Source organism: Larus michahellis, chromosome 25, assembly GCF_964199755.1.
Source record: "Larus michahellis chromosome 25, bLarMic1.1, whole genome shotgun sequence".
NCBI lineage: Eukaryota > Metazoa > Chordata > Aves > Charadriiformes > Laridae > Larus > Larus michahellis.
In genome coordinates, this window is record NC_133920.1 from 2,655,244 (window position 1) to 2,664,224 (window position 8,981).

Consider the following 8,981-nt stretch of genomic DNA (forward strand, 5'->3'; position numbering starts at 1 on the left):
GGCACCATGATGGAGAAATTCCCCAACCCCTGTTCAGGAACCCAAGGTGCTAAAGTGCCCATACACTAATGCACACGGTGAGTTAGAGAGCTGTGGGTAGTTGCAGGGCTATGACCTTCCTGGTGTCATGGAGACATGGTGTGGTTACTCCCTGGACTGGAGGGTTGCAACGGAAGGACACAGGCTCTTTCAGGACAGGCTGGAAAGTCGAGGAGGGGCAGTTGCCCTTTATGTGAGAGAGCAGCTGGAGGGCCTGGACGTCTGCCTCGTGATGGGTGAGGAGCCAACTGAGAGCTTATGGGTTAGCATTAAGAGGAGGTCTAGCTGGTCTCCAGACACGCTTTCCAAACCCAACTTGTACTTACCCACTATCCTGATTATATATACAAATATAGAAAATATGTATGTATACTTCTTTTCTTCCCTTAATGTCATTTGCAATTTCCCTTCCTGCTTCTTGTCCTTGCCGTCTCTTGTCCTGTCCATTCTGTCATGATCCCTGGCCAGATCATCAGCCCCACTCGGACCAAGGACCAGGGTCACAACGTGGTCTCCAAGCAGAGCCCGTCTGGGATCTCGGGGCCACGCAGGCACACCACGGCGGCCAGGTCCAGGCAGAGACACAGACTTGCAGAAGGACTGTGGGAGTGGTTGTGAGCTGGCACCAGGGCAGAGCTGGGGGCCATGGGGGTCAGCAGAGAAGAGCTCCAGCAGGTCCCCTTCACACCCAGCGGTGCTCCTGAGAGACGAAGGTCACATAGGAGGGGAGGCACTGTGAGGTGCGGTGCAGGAATCCACGCTGGCCACTGTGTCTTGTGGCTCCTGGCAGGTAGTGCCAGCGGCTGCTGGCCCCAAGAGACTCCCAACCCTGGGAGGGGCAGTGAGTCCCCTTCCGACATTTGGGAGCTGCTGGGGCTTCAGAAGGTCTGCTGGCAGAGCTGGGGGTCGTGGTGCCCACCCTACGCTTCCAACCCATGGTGCCTCTTGGAATCCCAGAGCCATCACAGTGACTGGGGGAACAGCCGTGCCTGGCTGGTGTTTAGGGATTTTGGGATGTCCTGGCAGTGTGGCTCCTGTTCACGTCCTCATCCCTGCACCAGCACAGCCCCGCTGCCCCACATGTGGCCCCACAGTCAACGTGTGAAGGCACCACACTGTGCAGGGTGCATTCAGGGGTGGGGAAACATCCCCCTGACGTGATGTGCACAACAGATCTTGGTGCGCAGGAGTTTGCAGACAGCCCAAGTCCGGGATCTGCCAGGGTCTGGGAATGTGTGAGCCTGGGGACGGCTGTATCTTCCCCCAGTATCGATAGGGCTGGCCACATTGTAAACCCCCCCAAATTCCAACCAATTACTGTAAAGCTTTGCAGGGTCTGGGGTTTTTGTTTCCTACTGTTGCGTGGTGGGGAGAGAGAACACTATGGAAAAGGAGCTCTCAAGTTTGAACAAGTCACTGAGATTCCTGGACTGTAACTTTGAGTGACCAGTAGATCTGCTAGGAGCCTCCTAAAGGGCCTTCATCCTCTCTTCTGCCTATGGACAGCACCAGCATCACCTTTGCTGGACCCCTCAGCGTTGTGCTGACCTGCCCTTTTCCACCTGTGAGCATGAACATGTCCCAGCCCGTGCCCTGCCAACAGGCAGGTTTCTGCAGAGCAAAGAGGAGTGCAGAGAGGTTGGGATGGGGGCTGTGAGCACCGACAGGGCAAAGGCATGGGACAGGGGAACAAAACCCAGAAATGTTGTGGGAGGGAGAATTCAGAAAAGCCCTCCAATGCAGACCCCTTCCTCCGAGCAAACGCCCTTGCCTCTCTCCCACCCAGCAGAGCCTCTGCCCTCAGGGCTGTGGGGTCCAAAGCATGAACCACCTCCTCTGCAGCCAGAGCTCCACAGAGCCGTGGTGCAGCTCGCCAGCATCTTGCCCACTGTCCCCTGAAGAGCACGGGGGCTGAGAGCAGCTGCCCAGCAATGTTCATGTCATCCCTTAACGAGATACCATCATCAGGACGCTGGGCTGGAGGTGTCCTTCCAAGCTGTGAGCTGCCCTCCAGGATGTAAATCTGCCCCATAGCACCTTTGTCTAAGTCTCCCCTTATTTATCACTGTCTTTTCCTCCATGGACAGTGCCCCATTCCCTGAGACATGTCCAACAACAGCTCCATCACACAGGTCCTCCTCCTGCCGTTCGCAGACACACGGGAGCTGCAGCTCTTGCACTTCTGGCTCTTCCTGGCCATCTACCTGGCTGCCCTCCTGGGCAACGGCCTCATGGTCAGTGCTGTAGCCTGTGACCACCACCTCCACACCCCCATGTACTTCTTCCTGTTCAACCTCTCCCTCCTCGACCTTGGGTCCATCTCCACCACTGTCCCCAAATCCATGGCCAATTCCCTCTGGGGCGTCAGGGATATTTCCTACTATGGATGTGTTGCACAGGCCTTTTGCTTTCTCTTCTTGGCTGGAGGGGAATATTTTCTTCTCACCGTCATGGCCTATGACCGCTACGTTGCCATCTGCAAACCCCTGCACTACGGGACCCTCCTGGGCAGCAGAGCTTGTGTCCACATGGCAGCAGCTGCCTGGGGCAGTGGTTTGATCCACGCTCTGCTGCAAAATGTCAACACATTTTCACTGCCACTCTACCAAAGCAATGCTGTGGGCCAGTCCTTCTGTGAGATTCCCCAGATCCTCAAGCTCTCCTGCTCCAACTCCTCTCTCAGGGAAGCCTGGCTTCTTGTGGTTAGTGTCCCTCTTGGGTTTGGGTGTTTAATTTTCAGTGTGCTGTCCTACGTGCAGATCTTCAGGGCCGTGCTGGGGTTCCCCTCTGAGCAGCGACAGGACAAAGCCTTTTCCACGTGCCTCCCTCACCTGGCCGTGGTCTCCCTGTATGTCAGCACTGGTATGTTTGCCTCCCTGAAGCCACCCTCCACCTCGTCCCGGTCACTGGATCTGTTGATGGCTGTTCTGTACTCACTGCTGCCCCCGGCATTGAACCCCCTCATCTACAGCATGAGGAACCAGGAGCTCAAAGACACACTGAAGAAACTGATTCAGAAGCAGGAATAAGCTGCCCATGTCACTTCACAAGCGCTTTCCAGTTCATCTCAGGAACCTCCTCTGTATTGGCCATTTGGTTTGTGATCATCGTGTTTTGCCAGGAATGCCTGCATCCACCCCACTTCTCCAGAGACATGAAGCCAGTCTGTCTGACCCAGGGGTCCTGTACATGTCTCTGGCATGGTGGTACAGCTGGACACGGAGCTGTTGGAGCAGGTCCAGAGGAGGGCCACGAAGATGATCAAAGGGCTGGAGCACCTATGCTATGAGGACAGGCTGAGAGAGTTGGGGTTGTTCAGCCTGGAGAAGAGAAGGCTCTGGGGAGACCTTATAGCGGCCTTCCAGTACCTGAAGGGGGCCTACAGGAAAGCCGGGGAGGGGCTGCTGGCAAGGGCATGTAGCGATAGGACGAGGGGCAATGGTTTAAACTAGGGCAGGGCAGGTTTAGATGAGACATTAGGATGAAGTTCTTTACAACGAGGGTGGTGAAACACTGGCCCAGGTAGCCCAGAGAGGGGGTGGAGGCCCCATCCCTGGAGACGTTCAAGGCCAGGCTGGATGAGGCTCTGAGCAACCTGATCTAGTTAAAGATGTGGTCAATGGAGTTAAATCCAGCTGGCGGCCGGTCACAAGTGGTGTCCCTCAGGGCTTGGTGTTGGGACCATTTCTGTTTAACGTCTTTATTGATGATCTTGATAAGGACATAGAGTGTATCATCAGCAAGTTTGCAGATGACACGAAGCTAAGCGGGAGTGTTGATCTACATGAGGATAGGGAGGCTCTACAGAGAGACTTGGACAGATTGGACCGATGGGCCAATGCTAACAGTATGAGCTTCAACAAGGCCAAGTGCCGGGTCCTGCACTTGGGCCACAACAACCCCATGCAGCGCTACAGGCTTGGGGCAGTGTGGCTGGAGAGCTGCCTGGCAGAAAAGGACCTGGGGGTTCTAATTGACAAGTGGCTGAACATGAGCCAGCAGTGTGCCCAGGTGGCCGAGAAAGACAATGGCATCCTGGCTTGTATTAGAACTAGTGTGACCAGCAGAAGGAGGGAGGTGATTGTCCCCCTGTACTCAGCACTGGTGAGGCCACACCTGGAGTATTGTGTCTGGTTTTGGGCACCTCAATATGAGAGAGACATCGAGGTGCTGGAGCAAGTGCAGAGGAGGGCAACGAAGCTGGTGAAGGGCCTGGAGAATAAATCTTATGAGGAGCGATTGAAGGAGCTGGGAGTGTTTGTTTAGTTTAAGGAAGAGGAGGCTGAGGGGAGACCTCATCGCTCTCTACAATTACTTGAAAGGCCATTGTAGAGAGGTTGGTGCTGGTCTCTTCTCACAGGTAATTAACGATAGAACAAGGGGGAATGACTTTAAGCTGCAGCAGGGTAGGTTTAGACTGGACATTAGGAAAAAAGTTTTCACAGAAAGAGTGGTCAGACCCTGGAACAGGCTGCCCAGGGAGGTGGTGGAGTCACCATCCCTGAATGTGCTTAAGAGTCGTTTAGATGTGTTGTTAGGGGTTATGGTCTAGGGGACAACTTTGTAGAGTGGGATTGATGGTTGGACTCGATGATCGCAAGGGCCTTCTCCAACCTGAATGATTCTATGATTCTATGATTCTATGCCCCTGCTCACTGCAGGGGAGTTGGACTAGATGGCCTTTAAAGGTCCCTTCCAACCCAACACGTTCTGTGATTCTATGACTCCTGTGTCACATCTCTGTAATAAGGGAGATTTCCTCAGTGCAAGTGTCTGGAGGTTGGACTTTTCTTCCAAAGCTGAAGTCAAGAGCAGGCTGAAGAGGTTGTCCCTACAAGGCCATGCTGCTGTGCTTGGGTTCTTTATGGGTTCAGGGCAGGAGGGCATGGGGTGATGTGCTGGGGAAGGCCTGGGCTGATCTTTCACATGTGGGTGACCCCCGCCCCTGGAGATGGTGAATGCTCAGAAGGGATGTGCCTGGGACTGTCTCCCTGCGGCTTTTGGGCACCACAGCCTGCTCACTCTGCAGAGCAGCACCACCAGCTCAGGGCTCTGCAGGTGTTCGTGGTGTGGACCCCCTGCCCAGCCCCCACCTGCAGCTCCCGAGGGGCTCTGGTCTCCCACATGTCCTCTGTGATACCTGCCAGTCCCAGGCAAACACCTCAGGTACAGTGAGGCCTCCCAAAAAGGCACTGGAAGTTTATGGTCAGGCAACTGAGGTCTGCCTGGAAAGGTGAACGACTTTTTTTGAACTAGGCTTTTTTTTTTTTTAAATATGGGCTCATATTCATCAGTCGAAACAATCGAGTACTTTTATTAAAATGACGATGTCTTCCCCACCGTGCCACAACGGGAATTTCCAGGGAGTGCACTACCCGTAGGAGAAGTATTGATCTTCCCCTCTACTTGCATTGCCACTACTCTGTCTACTACCCTGTGTGTTGAATCTCCCCCACCTTTCAGGTGTTCCCACCTCTCCTGATTAAGTGACAGTGTCTAAGGGCATCTTTTCAGCAGACCGTCTGGACATACGCCCTTCCCGTGGCTCTCCAGATTTCCCCCTCCCCTTGCTCTTCCATCAGCCAGATACCTCCAAACTATCTGGTTGCTGCGTTGGCCTTCAGGGAGTTAGGAACTTGCTGCCTCTCTGAGAAGGCTGATGAACTCTTGAGGCAACTCCTTAAGTATGTTTCTATCTGTATTTTCCTAGCGCTCTCTCTAAACCGGTTCTCGTACGGATATGCCTTGTGGAAGGTGACCCTCGTTAGATGCAGCTTGCACTTGGCATGTAGTAGAGGAGAGAGTTTTAAAGCTTATTGAGTTGCATCGTGTGTAGCTTTTGTTCTTTAGGCAATGAGGAGAAGTCCTCCTGTGCCTGTGTGCGGGCAGTTCCCTGAGGAAAGCAGGTGGGAATTGGTGCCAAGGAGCTGTAACATCCAGCTGCGGACTTCAGTGGAGAAGTCTGATGTAAGGACAAGTGCCGCAAGGCCCAGGGGGCCGATCAGAGGAACGGTGGGGTCGGGGAGGTGAGGAGCAAGGATGCCCCTTGAGTGTGTGGCCTCAAGGGACTGCTTTTCCTTCCTGCCCATACCTGCTTAGGTGACCCTCTGGATCAATACCTATTTGAGACTGCTGCTATCGCTGCTTCGTAAACAGGAAAATAAAACCAAATGCCTTTAAAATGCAAAACTCCCTTCTCATTATGTCCTCATTGAAATCTTCCTCTGTAACTACCAGCCTGAAAGCTCTCCAATTAGCTGCAGGAGTCTTGAGGACTTGAAGAAAGTTATGGGAAGAGACAAGGCACACGAGGGCTCTCTGCCTTGTAATGAGCCCCCCGGTGGGTTCGGTGCTGAGCCCGTGGACCCGCAGCGCCGAGGAGAGGTTGCACAAACTGCTCAAGGAGTCAGAAAGAAATGCTGACATGTCTTGGAGCATTAACGAGCCCCACCGAGGGCCATTACCAAGACGGCCACCCCATGGACTCGTTAGAGCAGAAGTTCGGAGGCGGCGATGACAGGCAAAGGCAAAGTGCCGGTGGCTCCGACGCTGCGTGAAGCCTTGGTGTGCTTTATGAAGGCAAATGCCAAGCCCTGACCCCAGCCCCTCACCCTCAGTAGAGAGACCCCGTCCATCACACATGGCTCAGGGCTTTCATGGGTTGCGGGGGGGTGTGGTGCCAAGTGAAGCACAACGGTACGACACCTCCCAGCCTCGCCGGGGGGCGCAAGAAGGCAACGTGGCCTCAGTGCTGTGGGGACAATGTGTCTCCTCATAGGCCCTGGTGGCAGAGACATCAGCCATAGCCAAGGGGACAAAGAGCTCAGTTCTGTCAGGGCTTTTTGGCCTTGACGGCACCCTTGGCCATCTCCACCATAGGCTGTCCCACACCGTCCCGTGCCTGCGCCTCTTTCCCTGCAGACTGTAGACACCCAACACACTTCCCCACCTTGTTCTCACCCTGGCACGTCCCTGCCTTTACTGACATCTCTCCATCCTCACTGGCTGCTCCTTCAAATGCAAAATCATGGGTTAACGCAGACTCCCTCTGAGTGACCTGTTGCGCCAAAGCACCACCTTCCTTCAAGTGACATTTCGGTCTCCTCACGTCCATCTGGACATTCAAAACTGCAGTTTCACATGGTTTTCCTGTCTCGTGCTCTTTCCCTCTACCAAAAACCACGCGATCATCTCTGACAGTAACAGTCAAGCTTTCTGAAGCTACTATTATTCTTCCCTGAGCTGCCACTTCACCAGGCCAATGCGGTCCCCACCTCTCAGCCTTTCCGCACATGGTCCCTAACCCCATCTTGGTAGCCCTCCTATGGGCCCACTCCAGTTCCTCCCCGCTCCTCCAGAAGAGAGAGCCCCACATGAGGACACACTATTCCAGATGTGGCCACACCCGTGCTAAGCCCTGGGGGTGATAACTCCCCTTGCCTGGATGGCCACGCTCCTCCCGGCGCAGCCCAATGTGCACGTGGCCATATTCATGGTTAGCACCACGGTCCTGTATGGCATCGCTCGTAATGCCCAGGCCCTTCTCTTCCAGGTTGCTCCTCATTCAGTTCAGGTCCAAGCCTGCTTTGATGTACAGGGTTGTTTTGTCCCCTAACGTAGAAGATCAGAAGGAGAAGACCCCATCTCCTTGAAATCTTCTTGAGGTTTCTGTTGGCGTAATCCCTGAGTTTCTCAAGGTGCGCTTGGACTGAAGCTCCATTGTGCCTGCTGTTAGTGTGAGCGTGCAGATGCCCCACCTGACTTGGGGTGTCTGGCACAAGGACAAAGCATAAGGAATTTAAAGGACAGGACAGATCATACATTAAAAGAGGAGACACTAGTTAAATGAAATTGCAAGCCAAGGTAGGCGTTACCATGGTGACCATCCGAGAAACACCAACTGAAGGGACAAAAGAAGCAAAACCAGAGCCAACAAGGGAAGCTTTAAGAGGGGTGGGCTGTTTGTATGGGAGGGCATGAGGATGATCCAAGGGAAGAACTTGGGAGGGATAAAAGAGGGAAGAAGGAAATACGAGATGAAGCCAAAGATAAGGTCATGGCTGTGTGGGGGCATCTGCCAAGCAGCCCTTCACCTGAGAAAGACTGACTGGCGTGGACACAAAACTGCTGTTGATCTGGCCATACTTAGGTCTGCATTATTTCCATGGCCATGGGAACATGAGTGCTTTCCCGACCATCATCAGGGAAAATGCCTGTAGTGGATGGCAACACTGGAAGAGACCTCAGGAGGTCTCTAGCCCAATCGTCTGCTCACAGCAGGGTCAGCCATCAGGTTGCACCAGCTTGCGCAGGATTTTATTCATTTTTGGCCTGAAAACCTCCAAAGATGGAGATGGCACCAGCTCTCTGGGAAACATTCTTGTTGGTCATTGGCCCTCATCCTCCCATCACGTACCGTGGTGAAGAGCCCGACTCCTCCAGTTACCTCCTGAAAGGGGTGGGAAGGCGCATCTGTGGTCTCCTCAAAGTCACCTTTTCTTCTGACTGGACAAATCCAGCTCGCTGAGCCTCCCTTAGCGAGACAGCTGACCTTACAACTGCACCCCTGAGATCTTTAAGACTCTTCCAATCCTGTTGGCTTCTCTTGGATGTGCAAAGGATGTCACGGTTGTGAGAATGTCGCCATCCTCCTGCCATGGCTTTTTGCCTGTGTCACTCTCCCTTGTCACCTTGATGTCACGCACAGGTGTTGTGGGCTGTGAAGAGGGCGCGATCTGAACAAGTAGCCATTCACAAATAAACTTGGAACTCAAAATGCTGCAGGCCCAAGAGCCAACATCACACCGTGGGAGGGGCTGGTGCTGCGTTTGCCACACTTGGTGCTAAGCCACGTGCAGAGGAGGAATTCACGTCTACAAGAATCGCACTAACTGCTGTCAGTGGTGGCAGAAACACCAAAGCATTCAGATCAGAAGGGACCT